Raw genomic sequence first — 25,778 nt, 5'->3', positions numbered from 1 at the left:
CAAATTTAGTTTATCTTTTACACTCCTAAACCTAAGTGTATCCCACACTCTAAACAACACAAATGTCAAAGAAAAAAGGATCTCTGAAAAATAAAAGTCATCACCAAAGTAAACACACAAATCTTAACACATGTTTTAGCATATAGATGAATGCAAGTAAGAGTTTAATTAATAGTACTTCCTAGTTAAGAGATAGGTAAATTTTCGTCCTAAGACAAATGTTTTAATTGAGAATAAAATTGTATAGTTCTAAGTGAAAATTAGCCATCGGAGATAATTAAAAATATTCAAAATCTATGCGAAATCTGCTACCCGGTTCCACTAGGTTGACTGATTATGGATTTTGACTCATTAAAAATCCATAAAAATAGGATCAGTTATCATACAAATTTATTAAATATAAATGCGAAATCTTCTATTTATATTTATCAATTATCGATTATTTTTATTAACTGCCAATCATGCATGAGTGTATTTGCATCAAAATAATTTGCATCTTTTTTAATTTGAACTCCTCCGAGATTTCAAAATAGACTTTTTGATTGAAATTAACTCCAGTTTTTTCACCTGGAAGTCCTTGCTACATTCTTAATTGGTTCTTGGACAGATTTTAATTGCATCTCCATTGATGCAAGTTCCTGAAGCATTCTTCAATTTGTTTTTGTTTCTCATATAACTCTGACTCTTTTTTAATTCAACCTCCTCTGAGCATTCCAAAATTGACTTTTGCTTTCACTGAATCAAGCTGCTTCTCTTCATTTTGAAGTTCATTTCTACGCTGAGCAAGCCTATCCATCAAGACTTTTTTAAAATATTTTTTGAGTCAGCTCGAAGTTTTTATTTTCACACGCAAGTTCTGTCTCACAGTCTATGACAAGAATTATTAACATCATCATATGACTTCTGCTTGTCTTCAAGTTGCTTTGTGTAAGCGACAATCAATTCTTGAATTGAAGATTAAAGTTCCATCTTGAATGCATGCTCTTTCTCACTTTCCCTCAATGCGACCGCCCACTTCTGCTCCACATAAAATTTCTCCAAATTCTCCTGAACTAAACTTAGTTCCTCATTCTTCAAATTAAGAGGAGTTTCCACCGAATTCAGTTCATGCCTTTTCAATTGAAGCTCACAATTACTTTCTCCAATCCTTTTTTGACCAAACCCACTTCGTTTCCCTTACATGCAAGCTCACCATTACATTCGTCAATCTTTTCTTGCACCAAACTCACTCTCTTTACTTTCAATCTCCTTAGCATGCTCCTCTAGCAACCTAATCTCCATATCAACATCATTACTTTGCTTTTCAAGTGATTTCATAGTTAAATCAAAGTGTTCCTCTAAATCTTTCCATTGAGCGGTGAACACAAGTATTGAATTGGCTTGGCCATGCAAATCATCAAACAACCTACTTGAAGCTTCCTTCTTTGATTCAAACTCCTCGCATATATTAACAGAGCTCTCCATCATAGAAACTAAAACAAACCCACTTATAAACAGAAAATGTAAGTGAAAAGCATGCAAAATGAACTAAAATGAGGAGTTGAAGAAGAACTAACCAGCCATTTTCACTTCAAATTAAACAGTGGACGTGATGTGGAAGTTACGGAGACTTGTTGAAAAATGGCTATATGATATCATCTCTGAGCGTTCGTATTGAAAAATGGCTATATATTGTTAATATTATCAAGTGATTGGAAATTTGGATTATGTTTTAATTAGAAAACCCATTCACGGCTTTGCCATATTCGCTGACCTTGAACAACAGAGCTTGTTGTTGGCATATTCTGCAATATGACAAATAGAGAGAGATGATCAATGAATATCCTTCTCAATTTTTTCACAAACCTGTTTGAGCTATCTGAATTTTGAATAATTATATTGTGTGCCAAGTCTTTAATCTTTATCCTAAACTCATTGGTTCTAAGTTAATTGTTCTTTTATCTATTTCATTTAATTTGATTTAAAATTATAATCAATATCACTTTCACCTTGGCCGCTAAGTTAAAAGAATATTATCATCATTGAGAGTTGATTTTATTACAACACTGAGTTGATCTAAAAGATTCCAATAGGCACAGATACCATTAGATTATAACGTAATTAAAAAGATATTTGTTGATATTTAACCAATAACTTTTAAACATGACTGATCAGATGACATATCAAAAAGTTTTTCATATAGGAATCTAACTTTATTTAAAAACAAAATTGCTGTGAATTTATAATAGGAAATTCAGGCTCAGTTTAGTACTAAAGAGCTATAAGTTTTAAGTTATAGTTTTTGTGAAAAAAATCATAATCATAAGATAAAAATTAATAGTATTTAATAAATATGATTTTTAAAATAATAATTTTGATAAAAACTTTAAAAATAATATAGATATTATAAAATTTTTATTATGCCAGCTGTTAATTAAATCAAATTAACTTCTAAGACACAACTGTTAATATTTATCAATCATTTTAATACAATAACTTAAAAGATATAACTCTCCAACCATAATATAAATAGGACTTGAATTTAATTATCAGAACGCACCATTAATTTGATGTTAGCATAAAATTAATTTTTAATGAAAGCATAAAAAAAACAAATACAATTTGATTTTAGATTTTGTTTTAGTTAAATATAACTTAGTGCGGCAGGCAAAATCATCAACAATTATTTAAAAGAAGGGGCAACTAAAAAACTTATATGCTATAAAATGGACCCCAAACTTCAGAATGGAATGAAAAGGACTTTTAATACTGCTAATAAAAAATACACATTCTAGTTTGTTTTGCTTTATGACAAACATCACAAATTAACCATAGGATAAGTCTTTGAAAACAATTTTAAAAGTCCAAGAGAAGGGTGCCCAGCCCAAGTCTGCAACGACGCCAAAGATCAATCTCATGTTGAGGTTATTTGGGAATGAAAGGAGGATGCTGCACGATGCCTGCGGTTGCCAACCTTCAATGTACAGGTCCTAAAATTAACAATAATCAGAAGAAAAGATTATTTGATATTTGTGTGATTCGGTTAAGTGGCTAACTGGCAGTAAATTGAATTTAAAACTCCGAATGTAAAAATCTTTCTTTAGTAGAAAATCTTGCAAAAAAGAGACCCTTCCCATATGAGTGTCCAGGGATACCGTATAACAGGCAATTGAACACGAAGAGTTACATGGCATGGTTCATAGGAAATCAAGGAAATTTAACGAACAACATATATAATCAATAACATCTGTGCGGGAAACAATAATAATAATAATAAAAGACTATACCTGCAAGACTTGCAGATGTAAACTACCAAAGAACAATGTGGTTAGGAGATTTTGATATGGCTGTTGAGCAAAAATAAGATCCTGTTGTTCTTTGCCGGCTACAGTGGCTGGTGCTTTAGGATTGCCTTCACTCCCTCGTCTGCGCTTCCTACAATTTGTTTGATAGCCATTCAGATCAAAACAATTGAATGTTGTATGCTCCCAATTTCCCACAATGTTCACACATTTGTCTACTACGATTATTCCCAGAACTACCATTCAGATTTGAACTCCTGTTGTCAACAGAAATATTGTTGCCCGTTCGATTATCAAGGGAATTGCGTAGCAGGGGCAGCCGATTTTGTATAGCAAGAGCTGTTGCTTTCGAAGGTTCCTCTAATGCATGAAGATCTTGTTGTGTTTCTTCTCTTTCTACAAGTGCCAAGATCTCTTGTGCGTTAGGAAAAGGATCCATCAATAAAATACAACCCCTGATTGCCGCATATCTGTCATGCAAACCCTGAAGGAATTCCATTCCAAAGTCTCGTTTCTGTAATTCATTGACAACTTTTTCATTCCCACTAACACATGGTTCTACATGTTGCAGTGAATTCAATTTTTTCCAAAGCTTTTTCATTTTACGGTAATAATAGCAGACAGATACATCACCTTGTCGTAACGAGGAGATAGCTAGCTTGAGTTTATAGACTTTTGGCCCGTTAGTCTGCTGAAAACATGCCTGCAAATCCAGCCACAACTCTCTTGCTGACTGTGCATGCAAGACACTACACGCAAGTTCGCTTGAGATGGAATACAACACCCAAGAACAAAGCAGATCATTGCAATGTTGCCATTTACCACGATGTTCATCATCCAGTTTCGTAATGGTCCCATCAACAAAAGCTGATGATGCATAGGATATCTTAAGAACTCATGCTGTTACGGTTGCTGAGACGATGTCGCAGAAGACGAAGACAAAGATGAAGATGAAGAAGTGGTCGGGAAAGTCACCGGTAGATACCTATACTTGCCGTACAAACCGGATGGGATGCCATAGTTTGGTTGCTGTTACTGAAGAAGATTCGGATACATTACTTCTTCAGTTAGTGGCAGAGGAGGAGGACGAGGATTAGAAACTTGCTATGAAGTTGTAGCAGCCGCAGCCTGATAAAAATGATCTTAATGAAGGTGAGTTGTGAGATTAGCTTGAACCCTTTCTGGGAAGTTAAGCTTGGCTTTGCGTCCTTTGAACCTAAGAGCTGCTTCATCGTAAGCAAGTGCTGCTGCTTCAGCTGTGTCAAAAGTTCCTAGCCATATACGAGCTGCCTTCTTTGGATCACGAATCTCAGCTGCCCATTTGCCCCATGGCCTTTGCCTCACTCCTCTGAAGTGCATTCTGCTCACATTCCCTTCACAGTATATAGCACATGTTTAGTGTGTTTATTAAAGAAACAAATCAATAGGAGAAAACTTGGATCATTCTCCTACTTATTATCTGATGATTCATCATCAGCCGTGTTTGCGAAATGAAATAAAATAAGGATAAAATTTTAGTTTGTACTGAGCTCTGAAATCATGTGAAATTGGACTCACGTTGATGGAAAGATAAGAATCCTAGGCTTACTATAGTTACAAGCCCAAGTTAATTAGCATCTACTATGAACAGAGAGTAACCATCACTTCATCAAGAAGTGCCTATGCTGAAAATGACAAGGTTTTGCATTCTTGCAACATTCGGTAGCAATATTTGCTGTGACTCGAGTGAGTACCTGCTAAAAGACCAAACTGTGTTTGCCCTCCAATGTGAGCCACACCCGGTCCATACTGTGTAGCCAGAGAACTCCTACTCAGGTTATCTGAAGCTGGTGTTTGTGGCGTATAGGCTATGGTAGATGGTGATTCTCTTCGAAGACGTTTATATTGATTCTCAAGCTGTGGTTGCGCTCCACTATACTGTGATACTGGGGAGGAAGTACTACTATTGGGATCCATTCTGCTGCACTGTGGTAGATTCATTGGGCTAGAGACTGACTGATTCAAGGGGGCAGAGGTGCCAACAAGCATTGACGGTGCACTCCTTCCTTCTCCTGTGGTACTGCACTGGAGACCTGCAGACAAAGAATCTAGTGCATGGTTGACTGATAAATTGTTCTGATTACTCAACCTTTCTAATTCAAAATATAGAAACCCGATAGCCTAGTAAAGACTTTACAAAGTATGCAGAATTTACGAACTTCAAAATCAGAAAAACTTACTAGAGGGCATAGCAGCAAAATGGAATTGCATCCACAAGTTCTTATAAATGATTTATACCAAAATCAACTATAGTAATATATAACATATCCAACAAATGCAAATAGGACTCATAACATATAAAATCAGTTTTATTATGCAATTGAGAGCACAGATAGCACCTGATAAATTTAAATCCCAGTAACAAAGAGCCTACCAGGTACTTTATCTGCAAATCCAAGGGTTCGGCGTAATTTAGGAGTCTGTCTGTGCTGAGCAACGATACAAAGAAGACTTTCAAGTTCTTCACCATCAAAAGCAGGTGCCAATCTATAGGCAGCTAAAAGATGCAAGAATCCCAGCACCTCCATAGAATTCTCCACTGCTACTCTCATCTTCTTCTTCCACTCACCTGCCACCTTCATAGCCTCATCTCGTACTTGAGCATTAATCTCTGGTTCTACAGTTGATAACTGTTCCAACAAAAGAATACAACTCCTCCTAACAATGCTCACATCAAACTCCAAATCTCCCTCCCTTGAATGAGGAGGGTAAAATCCTGACATGGCATGTAACACCAACAATGCAGGGTCACGGGCGCTTTTAATAGTGTCGAAAACTTTACAAAAAATGGAATCATGCTTCTGCAAATGCTGATTCAGTAGGAACTGCAGATATCTTCCGCTGCTTGTCAAATTTTCAGGGTCCTTAATTTTTACTTGCAGCAACAGATTTTTACTGCGATCTTCCACTGCTTTTCGGATAGAATCCAACTCTTTCTCTCTTAATTCAAACTCCTTTACTCGTTTCTCAAATTCTCTCTCTTTTAATTCAAGATCTTGCAAGCGGTCTTCTAAACCTTTTTTGAGTGAATCAAAATGCGTCTCCTTCTCTTTAAGCTCTTTCAGGTACACAATCGTCCTTGTCTGGAACAAACTTGACTTGTCCTGTATCAAATTAAGTTGGTTCTTTTTTAATTCAACCTCCTTTGAGCATTCCGCAATTGTTTTTCCTTTTGAAATTAACTCCTCCTTTTTCCCCGGGATCTCCTTGCTGCATTCTTCAATAGATTGTTGGACAAATCTTAACTCCTTATCCTTTGATGCGGGATCTTGATTGAGTTCTTCAATGTATTTTCTTATTTCGTTGAGCTCCCTCTTTTTCAATTCAACATCATCAAAATATTTCTTCTGTTGCTTTCTCATTGAGTCAAGCTTCTGCTCTAAAGATTCAACTTCATTTTCGTGCAGTCTGACTTTCCCCTGGAGTAACTCTAATTTCTCCTCTTCTGAATGAAACTCCATCGAGAGCTCTTTAATAGACGATTGAGTCAGCTCCAATTCTTTCTTTTCACACTCGAGCTTTGTCTCACACAGCATGAGAGAATTTTTAACCTCATCATACAACTTCTCCTTATCTTTAAGTAGTCCTTCATTTTCTTCAATCAATGTCTGCATCGAAGAAATTTTGCTCTCCTTAAATGCTAGCTGTTTCTCCTGTTCCTCAATTGATCTTTGAGCTTCCCCCACTTTCTTTTCTCTCAACTCAACTTCATCATAACATTCTTCAATCAAATTCTTCCACAATCGCAACTCCTTCTGATACGCCTGACATTTATTAATCCATTCTTGAGCCGAGCTCGGTTTATTCTTTAAATTAAGACTCACCGACAACGAATTCAGTTCATTCTCCTTCAATTCAAGCTCACAATTAAATTCTCCAATCCTCTTTTGACCCAAACCCATTATTTTTTCTACACGCCAGCTCACCATTACAATCTTCAATCTTTTTTTCCACCAGAACTAACTCAATCTCTTTACTTTCAATCTCCTTAGCGCGTTGATCTGTTGAAAGTTTGATTAAAAAAAAAAAGTCAAGGCAGCCACCGATTTCTTTGGCCCAAAAAATTGACTGGGAGCCGCATGTCTTGACTTCGACTCTTCGAGAAGCTGCCTCCTTTGATTGTCAGAAGGTGGCTGAAATGTTTGAAAACATCTTACCCACTTGGCTTGATTTTAGGCAAACTTTTACTTATAAATTGAAGCTCTCATTTAGAGTTTAATTCAATCCCAAAATTTGAGAAGTGAGAGAAGTATTTAATTTTTTAAAATAAAGAGAAATATTTTTAAGTATGTAGTTATATTATAGGAGTATTTAACTCTTTAATATGAGTATTATGAATTTATTTTATTAAAGAATATTTGTTAGGATCATATATTTAGGGATTGTGTGAAAAAAAATTATTTATGAGAATGTGGTTGTAATAATTTATCACACAGTGAATATTTTTTTTATTATTGTTTGACAATGACCATGATTTTTTTTTTTTTCTGAATTTGGAGTTTTTTCATGTAAATTTTGTATTGTGTGATTGATGTATTCTCCATTTAATTTTTCTATTAATTTGTTACTCGACATTACTTGGAGTGATGCAGGGAGAAATCTCAATTTCCTAGCAGTGGTATTAGAGTCATTGGTTGAAATTTTGGTGTCGGAATATTGTTCACGTATACGGTACTGTTCGCGTGAAGCAATGAGAGTCAATCCAAATAGTCTGTGGTGAATAACAAAGACTAATATGTGAAGCATATATGTCAGAACATGGTATTTTTCAAACTTGATGGGGTTTGATGTTGTTGATTTTTTGGCTTTTGAAGAATTCAAGTCAAATGTGTATCCAATTTGGTATGCATAAGGATTTGAAGGTGTGGATAATTTTGGCACCTTAGGGAATTTATCAAGAAGGTGGAGTGGGCTTGGCAAATTGCTCTAAAATAAAAAAAGGAGATATTAATATTCTAACAAATGATCAGCTTCTTTTTAAAAAGACTGGGTTAGTTCTTTGGCATGTAGATCTCCATGCTATTATAAAAGAAAACATGTTACTATTAGCGAGGGCCACAAAATTTGCACACAAGGCATGGTTGGCATTAATGTAAGGTGTGTGGTGGAATTTATGTCGATGGCTGATGAACTTTTAAGAAAGCCAACATGATAGTTGCACCATAAATTTCAGTGGGATATTTTGACGAGTGCCGATGTAAAATTCGTGAAATTGATAATTATTGTGCAAATTTTATTATACTCGCAAACGTATGAATCTATTGTAGAATAGATTTTATGGTGACGAGTATCGATCCCACAAGAATGTTGATTTAATTATTTGTATGGTTAATTTTCGAGGTGTAAATGTGAGTTGGTTAGAAGTGAATTTTTTTTTTATCTTAGGATTCAAAATAAAAAGGTGAGAATAAATTAAAGATGAAATCAATGCAAATGAAAACGCTTAAGTCTCTAGATTCACATTCACCATTCACCATGAGCTTAATATTTATTTTTTAGTTCCAATTAATTCATGAGGGGACATTTCCACTCCTCATAATCCTCACTCTAATAGTATCAAGAATTCAGTGTACTAAAAATAATGATTTTACACTAAGTGTGGTGTAAAGAACACGTTGTGTCAAACGATAATAATCCTTCTGTCGACAACATGACAAGATCATCCACTAAATAGTTTAGATACACTCTTTATCGACACTGAGTTAAGACAACCTACAAAATACTAGAGGGGAATTATCTCTCTAATTAATATGGTGTTAAATGCTCATTATACCAGACGGTAATGATCATTTATTAAGGAGTTGGTATATCGTGCAAAATCAAGACAAGACACACTGTCTGTCGACAATGAGTCAAAACAACCACATAAATCAAATAGGAAAACAAAGTAAACTTACCTAATTAAGCCCATGGATCATGTTGAGCCTTTACCTTCAACCCAATCTTGAAACTAAAGTAGCCACTCATAATTGAACTATGGGTAAGATGATAATTTATTAAAATACGTAGAAAATATAAGGTGGAGAGATAATTACAGAAAATATAGGGTTTAGGAAAACAAAATAGAGATGATAATTCGGACGCTCAATATTGTCTATCGACAATGAGTCAAAACAACCACATAAATCAGATAGGAAAACAAAATAAACTTACTTAATTAAATCCATGGATCATGTTGAGACTTTACCTTCAACCCAAGCTTTAAACTAAAGTAGCCACTCATAATTGAACTATGGATAAGATGATAATTTTATTAAAATACGTAGAAAATATAAGGTGGAGAGAGAATTACAGAAAATAGAGCTAAAAAATGGATTCAGGGGTGTTAAAGTGGGGGAGGAGCCCTCTATTTATAGATACAATGGATAAATCATGGTCATTAGATGAAAACAATTTGGACGCTCAATATTGCGCTACGCGCCAAACTTTGATTGGTTGGAACACATCATCAGTTAACACTACATTAACATTTTGGTCCAATAAAATACTGCCACGTCACGGTTAATGCCACATCAGTATTTTGGTCCAATACCATCCTAAAACATCATCGGTCAACGTCGCATAACTAGTCAACGCCACATAATCAGTAAATGCCACATTATTGGTCCAATAGAATATTGCCACATCATCGGTCAATGCCACGTCATTGTATTATATATGTGAATAGTGTCGTACTGATGAATAGTACCGTATATGTGAACATTACCGTAAACGTGAACAGTGTCACATACCTTTTTATTCTCCTCTTAAGGTTTTCGAACATTTTCAGTTCAAAAATGCCATTCATTTTGTCGTCCGACTTCTTATTAGTTGTGAAATAGCCAAAATATCCCTAAAATACATAAAATATTTAAATTATAATAAAACACACATAATGAAAGCTTAGAGAATTTAAACATGTAAAATTGAAAATGTTAGTGGACTTGGAGAATAAAATGACAATTTTATCATGTATAAACATACATTCTTCAGTACTCAACAATGATTGATTTTAAGTAATATACTCTTTATGGAGAAGTATGATAATTCTCTATGTTGAGAATTCTAACAATTGGTTAAAACAATCCTATATAGCAATAGTTATAAATTTTTGGAAAAAAGGACAAACAAACCCTCAACGTTTAGATAAAGAGACAAAAACTCCCTTAACGTTTTAAAAAAGACATTTACACCCCCATTCACTAACAGAAACAATTATTTTTAATGAAAATAGTACGTTTAATATATAATTACTGTTGTACCCTTCTAGTATATAAAAAATAATTGTTAATTATCTATTTTGTCCATATTTTGTTAATAAAATTACAATTTGATGGTTGTCGAAGTCAGCAAAAATAAATACCTACTCTAAATTAATTGTGTATAGTGATTGAGTAGGGTCATGTCCAAAGAGATCGATAATTATTTAAATCCTTTTAAAATGTAAAACGTAAAATGGGGGAATTGTTGACAATAATAGAAATCAAATTAAAATAACTAGAATGCAAATTAAAGTTGTAATTCAAATTGGAGAAAGCTCTGGTTGAAGGAATTAACTCAGCTTGATTCGACTACTGATCATTGATTCAAATATAAATTATTACTACTTATGAATAGACCGGTTATAGCTACTAAGACCCTCTAATAGCCAATCTCTCCTTAACTAGTCGATAACCAAGGTACGATCGTTGGTTATTTCCCTAATCAATAGACAACCATAGATACGATCATAGGATTTAATCAATTGACAGCCTGAAAAACCAGAGAGACCCAAATCCTAATTAACAAACGCATACGATGGTTCATTTAAATTAGATTGTTTATTCTCATAACACAACTCACTGCTATGTTATTTGTCACAAACATTAAAATCTTCATATGACGAATCCTTTAATTGACAATAGATTAAGTTGATAATTAAATAGTGGCCAATTACGTAATTAACAAACATAATCATGAAAATAATTCAGAGAATAAACAAATACCTAAAAAGTAATAAAACAATTAAAGCATAAGAAAGATTTCACAGTAGTGATGAATCAAAACTTCATTAACCTTCAACCAGAATAATAAGTTTAGTTCCTCATAAAGAGAAGAGAAAAATTTAGATCTAGGGTTTTTTTCTTTTTCAATCCCCCTTTTTCACAATAGATTCCTCCCTTAAATGCTCTCTCTCTCTTCTCCTCCAGAGTTCTATTTAAAATAAAATACTAATATCTGAAATATTAAATTCGTAATTACAAAAATAACCAAAAATACAAAACACGTTAAACTAAAAACTGCAGGTCCGTAGTTGACAGCACGCGCCCACGCCTTATCAACAAAGTTCTTATGGCGCTCATAATTTCTCTAAGAGAACAATCATCCTTAAACATCATCTTGCAGCTCAATTTTAGCACCAATAAATAGAATTGCACCTATAAAAATAAAACACAAGTAAATCACTATTATTAAGTGCAAAACATCGATATTAAGGGAAGTAAACAATGCAAAACTAGTGCATAAATTGCACTCTAACAAATTCCCCCACACCAAGATGATGCTTGTCCTCAAGCATATAACTCAAGACTAATCTCAAATCTCCACTAAATTCTCATCTTAACTCATCCAAAAACAATTTTAAGCAAGCATACCTCAAGAAATTAAGTCGATCAACATTCGAGAGATAAGGATTTTAAAGCATAGAATCTTATAAGATAGAATAAGAACATTCAACCACCAAGAAGATCCATTCAAAATTCAAGTGCAACAAGATTTAATAGCCCTCTCATTGACTTCACTCCATGCACTCAAAGTGTTTAGGGTGTCATTTATACACTCAAATCAAATCAAAGAATGCTATTACCATAAGCTTGCTCATATATCACATCTTAATCCACAAAACATGAATAAAATGCAAAAATCTAAGGGTCTTAAAAGGGTTGTAATGAGGTTAAATAGGTTAAATGAAAAAGAAAGGTCTACGAACGAAAAAGAGATCAAAATGAGAAGAATAAACTCATTGAATGAACTTATGATATCAAAATGCTTATTTCTACTCACGGTGCTAAGAATGTAAACATTTTTTTTTCTCTTTTTTTTTATTTTTTTGATTTTTCTTTTTCTTTTTTTTTTCCTTTTTTTCTTTTTTTATTTTTTTTTTATCAAACAAAAGAAACGAACCTTGCACAATTTAATTCAAACATAATGCTTGTTGATCTAATTGAGAAACTTTAATACAAGGTAGCAAAAGCAACAAAATATATATAAATATATCCACACAATGAGTCCAAAAATCTCCTTAAATTGAGGCTCAAAAAAGAAGAAACATGGTTAAGTAGACGGAGAGAATTAGATGGGTAATGGTTAAGGCTCCAACAAAGATAGCAAATAAAGGTCTTCGGGTAGAGAAAAAAAAAAGAAAATGCGAGAATAGAAAAATGGTAAATGGTTTGCCCTTATCATTTTAATGCATAAAATCCCGTAATGCGGCTTCAACATGCATAACAAAGCAAGTTTTAGAACAAACAAACTAAGATTGATATTCACATAACAAAAATATTAGAGCAAAGTGGTTGCTCATAGGCTCAAATCCTCACAAAGTTGGTAAATTTGCCATCAAATCATGTACACTCTTCAAATGAATCAACCATCAATAGTGGTTTGGAATGAGAAGAAGGTAGGAGTGATATATAAAAGGAAAGGTAAAAAGGATAATAAGCGAGAAAGATGTATGTAGTAAAAAAAATGAAAGATAAAATGTGAGTGATGAAAGAGTATGATAGAAAAAATTGATGTAAATAATTTGAGATAGATGGGAAAAGAGTAGTGAGAAAGAAAGGAAAAGAAAAATAATAATATATGAAGCATACTAACTCCAAAATCATTTAAGGATGAGTAGAGTGAAATAATACTTCCAGACATCAATAATGCAAAAATTCCTCCCCCACACCAAGGCCTTACATTGTCCCCAATGTAAGATAATCAAAGCTCACATAAAAATTAAAGCGTAAGGATAAAAGATTAAAGGAAAAAACTTCCCTGAATTGTGAGCTTTGATCCACATAACGTCTATGGACTTGGCGGAAATGGTGGGATAAATCCCACACTCTCGAAGTATGCGGCCAAATTCTGCTCCATCTTGTTCAGCTTGTGCTCCATTTTCTCTAACTGAATGCTCAAAGGTGGTGCGGATGTAGAAGGAATAGTTGGCGGGGCAGCAGTGTCGTCATCAAGCTCGTCATCAGAGGTAGCACCACTCCTAGCATAAAGCTTCTTTGGAGGTTGCGTTGGTCCTGGTTCAGTAAACTGAAATCTCCCCTCCTTGAATTCGACCACACCTGTTCTTTCAAACACAGACATATCCAAAAATTCTTTTTTGCAAGCAGGAGTAAAATCATTATTGTCAGGATTAAGCACACATAGGTTTATAGCTAACAGAGTAATGTATGGACCAAGAAATAAAGTCCTATATCGTTTAAGCACACTTTGAAATTGATCCGCTAACCAAAAACCTAAATTAGGCCTTACATCATTTAACATGCACCAGATAAAATAAAATTCAGTTTTAGAGAAAACTCCTGAGTGATCTTTCTTTCTTAAAAAATTATATGCTAAGAATCGATGCACAAATTTCAAAACAGGATCACATAAGAAAGAACTCTTTGATTTACTCGGGTCATAGGCATTGTGATCAACAGATAAATTACGCCAAAGACCATAAGGCTCAAAATTTTCGCTAAAGTCATAAGTTGTTCCTAAATATGCATCACTAGAAGAATAATCATCATCAATGAATCCGAAAGCTAGGTTAAAATCCGTTATAGAGTGTGAAAAATTCCGTCCCATTAACCTAAACTTTATGACATCTGGGGTATGCAAAGTAAAATCATTCGGTATATTAAATTGAAAAGTAGCATAGAACTCCCTAATCAACTCAACAAACTTACGCAAACCAATCTTATCTATCAAAGAATCAAAACTATCCTTAACATTCAATTTTTCAAGAGTCGGGTAATGAATATACTTAGTTGGAAGTATTTTTCGCTTGGAAATATCTTTATACCTTTCTTTCTCTTGTTGGGTCGCGAATGCGAGGCACCCTCCGAGATTGGATTCCGCAAGTGGCAAAACACTCACGCCTTTTCCATGTTTCGATCTTTGTCTCACGGCTTGGCGTGAATCTGAAATTGTGTTCCATGGAACCGTAGTGGGAGCGGCAATCTTGGATTTCTTTACGACGGGTGTCTTTTTAGATGACTTAGGCTCCGTTTGGTACAGCTTATTAAATAGAGCTTATAACAGTAGAGCTTATAGCAGTAGATTTTATACCAATAGAGCTTTTGGACAAAAAGTCATTGGTGTTTGGTTGTCAATAAAAAAAACACTTTTGAACCATTAAACTGTATGATATTTTTTATATTATATATTTTTAGAAAAGCTCTATAGCCTCTTCTCTCAAAAGCTCAAATTTTGGGCTTTTACTAGTATAGGTAAATTAGCTTATTTAAGCTAAAAAAACTCTATTAAAAAAATAACCAAATACCGTAAAAAATTTTAAAAAGTGTTTATACGATTAAATAATCACTTATGACTCTTAAATAAGCCATACCAAACAGGCACTTAGAAGTTGATGCTTTCCTCTTTGACATTGTTACAATAATTGCACTCACGGATTTCGATTCACGCGGCTGGAATGCAGGGTGTAGGCTGGTTGCAGATGATTGCTGCTCGGCTGAAGCTTGCTTGATGGACGCGGGATGAAGCTGATTGTGTTGCGCGCGCGGGCTGCTGAATCTGCGCGCTGGGGCTGATTTCACGCAAGAGCTGGGCTGACGCTGGTTCTGCGCGCTGCTGGGCGAAGGCTGAATCTGCGCGCGCGGATTGCTGCTCGGTGAAAGCTGGAGAAGAAAACCAATTCTGTGAATTAGGGATTTTGTGAACAGTTATTTTTTTTTTCGTTTTTTTAATTTTTTTTCAAATAAATAAAAAAATATATATATAAAAGAAAGGAAAAAAAACCTTTTTTTAATTTTCAAATAAATAAATAAATAAATAATTTTTTTTAGTGATGAATCAATTTGAGACACTAAAAATTTTAGAAGTACTTTTCTAATAAGCGTGTAGGCACGCCTTAAAACCATTTTACTTTAAAAATCACAGATGTACTTATTAGTTAAGACGTGGGCACGCTTTATCAAAAAATTTCTTCTGACCAAAATAAGCAAACACATTATTTTTATAAAAAAATCTGAATCAAAATTAAAAGAAGATATAACAAAAAACCAAAATAAATAAATCATTTGGGTTGCCTCCCAAAAAGCGCCTTTGTTTTATGTCTTTGGCTAAACACATTTATGTATCAATCTCCATAATTGGGACTCTCGAGAGCCACATCCTCCACAATATTCACCTAAAAATATTTATAAAAAGGTTTTAAGCGATGACCATTAACCTTCAAAACTTTGTCAGAGGTCGGATTCCGAATCTCAATTGCACCATGAGGAAATACATTAGTAACAATAAAAGGTCAAACCCAGCAAGAACGTAATTTACCCGGAAAAAGTTTAAGCTTAGAATGAAAAAGAAGAACTTTTTGACCAACAGAGAACTTATTTCTCAAAATTATTCTATCATAAAATGTTTTCGTCTTTTTCTTGTAAAAAACTTCCTGCACTATAGGGTTAATAACATCCACAGAAAATACTGAATGTTCCTCACTAAGATATTTCATGGCATCATTCATATTGAATTCTATAACCTCTCCATCAAACTCCATAGTGAGAGTCCTTTATGTACATCCACTTTAGTCCTAGCAGTCTTAAGAAAAGGTCTTCCTAGTAAAATTGGGACATAATTAGAGGAGTTATCATCTTCCATATCAAGTACATAAAAATCAACAGGAAAAATCAACTCATTAACTTCTACTAAGACATCTTCTAATACCCCATCAAGATATGCATTAGACCTATCAGCTAGTTGAACTATCACGCCAGTTTCTTTTAATGGACCAACATTCAAAGATGAATAAATAAAACGAGGCATGACATTAATAGAAGCTCCTAGATCTAACATAGCCTTTTCAACTCTAACATACATGGATCCTTGCACTTAAGAGGTAGTTTCTTTTGGAGAACTGCTGAAACATTCTACCCCATGTGAACTTTTTCATCTCCTCTTAATTTTCTCTTGGAGGTGCACAGTTCCTTAAGGACTTTAGCATATCGAGGTATTTGTTTTATAGCATCTAATAAAGGAATATTTACCTCAACCTTGCGAAATGTCTCAAGGATGTCTTTCTCTTGTTCCTCCTTCTTAGATTTTGCAAACCGGCTTGGAAAAACAGGAGGTATCACAATAGGTAGGGGTTTCGCTCTGGTGGGTTGCGCATCTTGAGATTTAGGCATCAATTCATTCTTCTCAAGCTCATCTTCTAGATGTTTTGTCACTTTCTTACTAGGCTCTTGTAACTCCTTCCCACTTCTAAGGATTACAGCACTAACGTTTTGCTTTGGATTCACCTCAGATTGTGAAGGCAATCTCCCTAATACTTGAGACTCCAGACGGCTCACTTTAGTCGCCAATTGACTCATTTGGTTCTCCAAATTCTGAATGCATGCTGTAGTTGCCTGCTGAAATTGTTGAGTGTTAGTCGCAAGTGATTTAACAATTTCTTCAAGAGATATACCTGACTTGGAGTTTGACTGTGGAGGTCCTGGTTGTCTTGGTGGATACTGTTGTGGGAATCATGACGGCCTAACTCCATAGCTGAAGTTGGGATGATCTTTCCATCCCGGATTGTATGTTTGTGCATAAGGGTCATACCTCCTCTGAGGCATGCCTGGAAATCCTCCAACGGCATTGCCTTGTTCAACGGGGTCTTCTTGAAGTGTAGGACACATATCAGTTGAATGACCCATATTGTAATAAATACCACAAGTTTTCACATGTTGCACATTACCTACAACAAACTTTTCTACAAGAGAAGTAAGTTTATCTAAACGTTGTTCAATAGAAGAAATATTTACCTCATTCACCTTCCTTGAAGTGGGATCTTGCCTGTTGCCAAATTGTTGTGCATTGGCAGCCATATTTGATATCAACTCCCTTGCTTGAGTAGGGGTCTTGTTCACCAACACACATCTATTAGCAGCATCTATCATACTCATATCCATTAATGACAGTCCTTCATAAAAATATTGAATAAGAAGTTGATAAGAAATCTAATGCTGAGGACAGCTGGCACACAATTGTTTGAATCGCTCCCAATACTCATACAAAGTCTCCCCAGGAAGTTGTCTGATCCTACAAATATATTTTCTGATGTTGGCAGCTCTTGAAGCAGGAAAGTACTTCTCGAGTAACTACTTCTTCAAACCATTCCACGTTGTAATTGATCCAGGAGGCAAGTAGTACAACCAGTCTTTAGCTAGCCCAATCTGCTCTTCAGTCACGCCTTGTGGCCTCATACTTGAACACACAACATGAAACTCCTTGAGATGTTTATGAGGATCTTCACCTGTAAAACCATGAAACTTGGGTAATAAATGAATAAGATCAGACTTTAATTCAAAATTTACCTCCAAGTCTACATATTGAATGCAGAGTGGTTGCTGATTCAAGTCTGGTTCAGCTAACACTCTAAGAGTTCTTTCTACAGGTGCAGCTCTATCCATCACTTGTTCTTCCGAATCGCTAGATGATTCAATTAAATCAGGCACCGTATCTGTTTCATAAAGCAAAGGCGACGAGGATCGTTGCTTAGCTCGCTTCGTCTGCTGTCTCAGCTAGCGAGTTGTCTTCTCAATTTCAGGATCAAACGAAAGTGTACCTGTACGAGAAGAACGAACCATACACCAAGTAAAACGTAAAAAGGATTAAATAAATGACACCAATCCCCGGCAACGACGCCAAAATTTGATGGTTGTCGAAGCCAACAAAAATAAATATCTACTCTAAATAAATTGTGTATAGTGATTGAGCAGGGTCGTGTCCACAGAGATCGGTAATTATTTAAATCCTTTTAAAATGTAAAACGTAAAATGGGGGAGTTGTTGACAATAATATAAATCAAATTAAAATAACTAGAATGCAAATTAAAGTTGTAATTCAAATTGGAGAAAGCTCTGGTTGAAGGAATTAACTCAGCTTGATTCGACTACTGATCATTGATTCAAATATAAATTATTACTACTTATGAATAGACCGATTATAGCTACTAAGACCATCTAATAGCCAATCTCTCCTTAACTAGTCGATAACCAAGGTACGACCGTTGGTTATTTCCTTAATCAATAGACAACCCTAGATACGATCATAGGATTTAATCAATTGACAGCCTGAAAAACCAGAGAGACCCAAATCCTAATCAACAAACGCATACGATGGTTCATTTAAATTAGATTGTTTATTCTCATAACACAACTCACTGCTATGTTATTTGTCACAAACATTAAAATCTTCATATGACGAATCCTTTAATTGACAATAGATTAAGTTGATAATTAAATAGTGGCCAATTACGTAATTAACAAACATAATCATGAAAATAATTCAGAGAATAAACAAATACCCAAAAAGTAATAAAACAATTAAAGCATAAGAAAGATTTCACAGTAGTGATGAATCAAAGCTTCATTAACCTTCAACCAGAATAATAGGTTTAGTTCCTCATAGAGAGAAGAGAAAAATTTAGATCTAGGGTTTCTTTCTTTTCCAATCCCCATTTTTCACAATAGATTCCTCCTTTAAATACTCTCTCTCTCTTCTCCTCCAGAGTTCTATTTAAAATAAAATACTAATATCTGAAATATTAAATTCGTAATTACAAAAATAACCAAAAATACAAAACACGTTAAACTAAAAACTGCCGGTCCGTAGTTGACAGCACGCGCCCACGCCTTATCAACAAAGTTCTTCTGGCGCTCATAATTTCTCCAAGAGAACAATCATCCTTAAACATCATCTTGTAGCTCAATTTTAGCACCGATCAATAGAATTGCACCTATAAAAATAAAACACAAGTAAATCACTATTATTAAGTGCAAAACATCGATATTAAGGGAAGTAAACAATGCAAAACTAGTGCATAAATTGCACTCTTTTTCTTTCTCTAGGCGTCTGTCCTATTGGGTTGTTCTTAGTAAGCTTTTAATGAGGTGGTTTGTACCTCTTTAAGATACAAATGAATAATTTTTTTTTTCCTTCGCTAATCGTTTTCCTATAAGGTTTTTACTAGCAAAGGTTTTAATAAGGTATATTCTTTGTAGGATGAACATCGAAAGGGAAGTGTTATGAAATAATTATAATCATGCGGATGTTCATTAAAGCAACTCTTGATCTCTCCACCAAACAACTTTTCATCTCATATAACTCCTACTATCTCATAAGAAATTATTACTAATGATGTATCCATTTACTAATCATTTACTTCATTTGTATGGTTATGAGACTATAAAAGGAGGGCTCATCTCCTTATATGTATATACTTGAAATTGAATAAAATTTCTCCTTACACATTATGTGTCTTATTTGCTTTCTTTTTTTTTTCTCTTCCAATATTGTTGTGCTTTTAATTGATAAATAATTCAACAGTATGCTACATTAATTTTTTTTCTCATTCTTTTAGTTTGACATTTTGTTTTAATTAAATATCACTTAGGGTAGTTTGGTAAGACTGTACTTTTTTAAAATAATTGTGTTAACTTATTTGTATTCGTAATAATGATTTGGATAATAATCAACAAATTTGAAATTGATAAGTCTGAAAATTTTGTTAATCGAATTAGAATCTGTAAGATGTATAATTTTCTAAGAAAACAGTGAACCGTTTATTAGGAAACGGCAAACCGATTGCATTTCAGAGAGTAAGTTTCAAGATAACGACAAATCGTTTAGGGATAACGGTGAACTGATTGTATTCCATAGAGTAACTTTCAGATAACAGTAAACCATTTAGGAATAACGGTGAATCAATTGTATTCCAGAGAGTAAATTTCAGATAACGAAAAACCGTTTATTAATAACGGTAAACTGATAACATTCCAGAGAGTAATTATCTTGCAAACAGTAAACCGTTTATCTAAAACGGATAATCAATATCTTTGGACAAGATTTTAGAGCGATAACAGTAATCCGACATCTTGATAACAACGATTTGAATTTTGGCACAATGGTCACTTGCTCAAGTCAAAACGGTGATCCGATAAATGCTAAACGGTGATCCGATTGCGTGCAAAAAGTCAACAACAAGTAGTTTTCAGCTCCATCTATAAAATGATTCAATCAAATTCAAACAAAAAGTGATTTAACGATTATCATTGAGCTTGCTATTGAGTATAAAACTATTATTGAGCTTCAAACTTGATTTTATTTCATTTCATTCACACATTTGAGCTATCATTTGTAATCAAACACATTGTGTCAAAGAAAATTTCATTTGTAATCTTTATCTTTGAGTGATTGTAAGTGTTGGGATACACTTGGGTTAAGAGATTGACAATAATTTCTTGTTGTAAAAGTTTATTGATAACTTCGAAGTCAATTATGAGAGTGGTTGAAGCCTTGGAGGCTTGCTTAGTAAAATCCTTAAACCCGATGAGCTTGGAGGCGTGGACGTAGGTACGATTGGCTGAACCACGTAAAAATAATTGTGTTTGCTCTCTTTTAGTGAAATGATTTGCATGTCATAAAGATTTTAGTTTATATCAAATGAATGTTAAAAGTGCATTTTTAAATGGTTACATTATGGAAGAAGTTTATATGAAACAACCCCTAATTTTGAGAATGAGAAATCTTCAGATCATGTTTATAGATTAACTAAAGCATTATATGGTTTAAAACAAGCACCTAGAGCATGGTATCATAGGCTTAAAAATTTCTTGTTGAATAATGGTTTTTCAATGGGTAAAACTGATACAACTCTCTTCATTAAGCATAAGAATCATTACATTCTCATTGTCTAAATTTATATTGATGATATTATTTTCGGTTCTACTAACGAGTTTTTGTGTAAGAATTTTTCATCTTGTATGAGCATTTTGTGTAAGAATTTTTCATCTTGTATGAGCAAAAAATTTGAGATGAGCATGATGGGAGAATTGAAGTATTTTCTTAGACTTCAAATAAAACAAACTGAAGAAGGAATCTTCATTAATCAAGCCAAATATTTAAGGGACTTACTCAAAAGATTTGGACTTGAAAAAGGAAAGATTAAAAGTACTCCAATGAACTCAACAATCAAGCTCAACAAGGATGAAAAAGGCACGGAAGTTGATATCAAAACTTATCGAGGTATGATCGGATCATTACTTTACTTGACTGCTAGTAGACCTGATATTATGTTTAGTGTATGTTTGTGTGCAAGATTTCAAAAATGTCCTAAAGAATCTCATTTGCTTGCGATAAAAAGAATTTTTCATTATTTGAGTGGAACTATAGATCTTGGCCTTTGGTGTCCTAGGGGAAAACATATAGTCTTAATTTGTTATTCGGATGCCGATTTTGCTAGATATAAAGTTGATAGGAAAAGCATTAATGATCACTTTTTAGGTCACTCTCTAGTCTCTTGGTTTAGCAAGAAACAAAATTCGGTGGCACTATCAACTATCGAAGTTGAGTATATTGCAGTCGGAAGTTGTTGTGCTCAAGCCTTATGGATAAAACAAACACTTAAAGACTATGATATTTACCTTGAAAAAAATACCTATTATGTGTAATAATACTAGTGTCATAAATCTTTCAAAGAATCTTATCCAACACTCAAGAACCAAGCATATAGAGATTAGACCGCATTTTTTGAGAGATCATGTTCAAAAAGGGGATATTTCATTGAATTTTGTTTCAACCGAAAAACAACTCACTGATATTTTCACAAAACCCCTTAATGAAGAGCAGTTTACTAAAATTAGACATGAGCTTGGAATGTTGAATGTTGCACAATAGCTTGGCTTTATGTGATATTAAATCTATTTTGTTGTTCGTGATGAGATTGCTTATTAGTTGTTTGAATTTTGTAAATTCACGAATCATGCATTAAATTGGTCTTTAAGACATTTTGGATCAATAAAATGATCTTGAAATGGATTAATTGTTGACCAAAAACAAAAATAGATGCGCGAAATCATTAGTTAAAGAAAACAGATTGTCGTTTATTCAATAAACGATTAACCATTTTGGGACAGAAACTAGGGAAAATATTTATAAAGATAACGATTCGCCGACTTCTCACTAACAGCTCGCCGTTTTCATAAAACTTTTGAGGTACATTCTGGAATGATATCGGCTCACGAATATCTTAATAACGACTCATCGTTATCGCGTGATAAGAGCCTAGTGAACCATTTTCTTCTTTATTTTCTTTTGGCCTTGAACTTTTTTCTCTCCTCACCACGACTAGGGATGGCAATTGTACCCGCAAACCCGCAAACCCGCCCAAACCCACCCGCCAAAACCCGCCCGTTGCGGGTAATTTTACCCGTTGTGGGCGGGTTTAGTATTATAAATTAAAACCCGCACATGGATGCGGGTGGGTTTGGTATTAACCTTATATCCGGTGGATACCCGCATGGATATCCACCAAACCCGCAATATTTTTTTCAAATATTTTTAATTTAATTTTAATCTAAAAATGTATAAAGAAAATAATGTCATTAATTAAATTACCAAATAGCCAAAGGCTCAAAGTTGTGTATGTGTGTATGTGGCCTATATCTTATTCTAAAGTCATAATCTAAAGAAAACTAAAGGCATTTTCCTTCGAATTAGTATTTGAAAATATTAATCTTAATTATTATTATAGGCATTGTGTTGGATGGATGCTTATGGTGGTGAATGAAATGAATATCTTCTCTTGGAGCTTGTTTTAAATGATAATATGAAATGTAATTATTATTTTTAGATACTAGTTTGTGTTTTTTAAATGGATTTGTGTAATTTATACTTAAATTTGAGAATTTGTTTTGAATTGATGTGGAAATTTTAATTTTTCATTTACATTATTTAAATATAAAATTGAGTATGTTATATGGAATTTGAGGTTATTATTATAAATTTATATATTAAACATTTGTGATTTTAAATACGGAAACCCGCAAAAAATCCGCCGGATACCATTGCGGGTTTGGTAATTGTTAAAACCCGCTGCGGGTGGGTTTTTGTAAAAAAATTAAAACCCGCTGCGGGTTGCGGGTGGGTTTGGTAATTTAAATTTTGTGCAGGTTTGGGTTTGGTAATGGCAAACCCGCTGCGGGCGGTGCCCATTGCCATCCCTAACCACGACCAAAACTCCCTCTCTCTCTCTCTCTCTCTCTAAAATTACTCATTTTCTTTGCAATTTCTCTTCAAATTGAAGCCATAGAAACTTTCTTTACCAAGTTTAGAACATTTCTATCCGATTACAATTCGTTTTTAAGCCTCAAATTGAAAATTCCCAATTTTTGAAACCCTAGTGTAACCGAACTTCTTTCTTCCAAATTGACTACAAATTCCTTCATTTCTCGATCAAGTTAAGCCCATGCACACTCTTCTATACCTCAAGTTTATCCATGGCTAGTGAAGGACCTTCAAGACCGAAGAAACATGTTAAACAGTGGGCTGGCATGAGTCCTCCTCATCCCCTTCCAATACCGGATTTTGAAAGGGTTCACTTCCCTTCTCATTCTCTCGCTAGGAGGTTCCAAACGCGGTTTATGATGCGCAAGTTAACCAATTTCTTCTTTGTTGATTTAAATGATTTTGAAGAGTTGGTTGTATGTAGTTGTAATGTGAAGGAGATGTTAGCACAATGAGAGATTGCCTTGAACCTAGAGGAGAAAGTATATCTAAACTTAGTTATAATTTTCTACTCTAATATGGAGCTTTCAGCCATTAGGTTGGATAGACTAGTAACATATATTGGAGACGTACCTATTGAGTTTACTATAGAGGATTTGAATTCCATTTTAGGGATTGATCATGTAGGTCTAGAACTCTATACATCTAGGAAAGAATTCCAGTTTAATTGTTTTTCTGATGTATATGCGATTAGGAACATTTGTAGACGTCAACATCTTTCCGACGATATTTGTTCACTACCTTTTCTGTCTCAATTGTTGCCCAGAATCCTTCATAGTATTCTCCAGTATATAGTTACTCCTAGGAAATGGTATAATGATGAGGTTACTTGTTTGGATGTTGGTTTGCTGGATTGTCTTCTTCGAAGGCGTCCAGTTAACCTTAGATATATTATTCTTCGTCACATGTTGTCTATACCAGCCATGAACAACAAACTTCTTCTCTATGGTAGCATTATCACTAGGGTTTTGAGGTATTTTAGGATTTCTATTATTGAGTGTGTATATGATGAGACTAAAAGGTTGGGAGGTGATATTATTCTCGGCATCGGTTTCCATCGGCACAATGGAGAATGGGTGAAGATTACCTCGTCTAAGAATGATGATACACTTTTAGCCCCTGAGGATGATCATCCGCTGAATGATATCTATTCTACCAATCAACTTCCCGACTTTTGATTAACAGCTAGACCTTGAGTTCCTCGTCCGGCTACAGTTGCGCACCCTGATGAGCTGATAACTCTATGAAATGAGAGTTATCATGGTACTTTTATACTTAAATCAATATTACTTAGAGAGTAAATGATGTGTTTTTATTGAATTTTTGTTATATTTTGCATAAACATTCATTTTAGTTTACTCTTAATAAATTTTGTTTGATTCAGAATAATTCGTGCTTAGATTGTGTGCATAATTGTAGGTGTCTGGAAGCTCAAATTTCTAGGAAGGAATGCTGATGCAATAGGCTTGTAAAAGATGGAAAAGAATTTAGCTACAAAAGAATTGAAACAAATCTGGAACAATGTAGTTACTGTAACCGTTGCTGTAGCAAATATGATAACATCAATCCCTATGAAGACAATCTAGAATATTCATCACTTTATTACTTGTTGTGTACACTTGCACATTGACACCAATAGCATTTGAATTTATATCCAATAAGTTTTTGGCGCCGTTACCGGGAATTAATTGTTTATTGTGATTTGTGAAATTAGTTTTAGTGGTGCTAATTTTTTATTTTATTTTAATTTGTTTATTTTGTTGACATAGGTGATCTAGCAACCCTTGTATGGAAAATTTAAATTTGTTGAATTCCAATTTGATCAAGAAATTGAAAGAACCGCAAGGAGATTGAGAAGAGAGCATCAGGAATTACAAGCTGCTGTAGCAATGGATGATTTGCAAGATATGAGGAATTTGAACCTCCGAGGAGAAATACAACCAGTAATTGCTCAAGGAGGTCAAGAAGGTCAGAATGGGCAGAATATTCATGGGCAACCAGGCCACAACAATATTATTTACATGGCAAACGATAGAGATAGAGTCATTCGAGACTACGGAGTGTTGACTCCTCAAGCCATACATCCGGGAATAGTTAGACCCGACATTCAAATTGACAATTTTAAACTCAAACCCGTGATGTTTCAGATGCTTCAATCAGTGGGCAATT

General features: G+C 34.2%; 1 protein-coding gene and 1 non-coding gene across 4 annotated transcripts in view; one reads left to right on the top strand and one right to left on the bottom strand.

Moving 5' to 3' along the window:
• Nucleotides 1-2,725: 2,725 nt before the first annotated feature.
• LOC102607704 (uncharacterized) overlaps nt 2,726-25,778 on the bottom strand; it is a 36,320-nt gene continuing 13,267 nt past the window's right edge. Inside the window, exons 2-6 of one of the 3 annotated variants that reach the window (XR_008054709.1) lie at nt 5,695-5,842; nt 5,015-5,368; nt 3,915-4,654; nt 3,267-3,795; nt 2,726-2,969 (exon numbers count right to left, since the gene is read on the bottom strand). The gene's annotated coding sequence lies outside the window, so the exon portion shown is untranslated. Of the gene's footprint in view, nt 2,970-3,266; nt 4,655-5,014; nt 5,369-5,694; nt 5,843-25,778 lie in introns of all 3 variants that reach the window. The other 2 variants (XR_008054708.1, XR_008054710.1) reach the window with 2 other exon arrangements.
• Nucleotides 17,499-17,605, top strand: LOC127902876 (small nucleolar RNA R71). The gene has a single exon (XR_008055512.1). It is a non-coding gene; the product is annotated as a small nucleolar RNA R71 (small nucleolar RNA).

The sequence above is a fragment of the Citrus sinensis genome, chromosome 5 (assembly GCF_022201045.2).
Source record: "Citrus sinensis cultivar Valencia sweet orange chromosome 5, DVS_A1.0, whole genome shotgun sequence".
NCBI classification, from domain to species: domain Eukaryota; kingdom Viridiplantae; phylum Streptophyta; class Magnoliopsida; order Sapindales; family Rutaceae; genus Citrus; species Citrus sinensis.
Note: the sequence above shows the minus strand (reverse complement) of the source record. Positions and strands in the feature narration are given on the sequence as shown.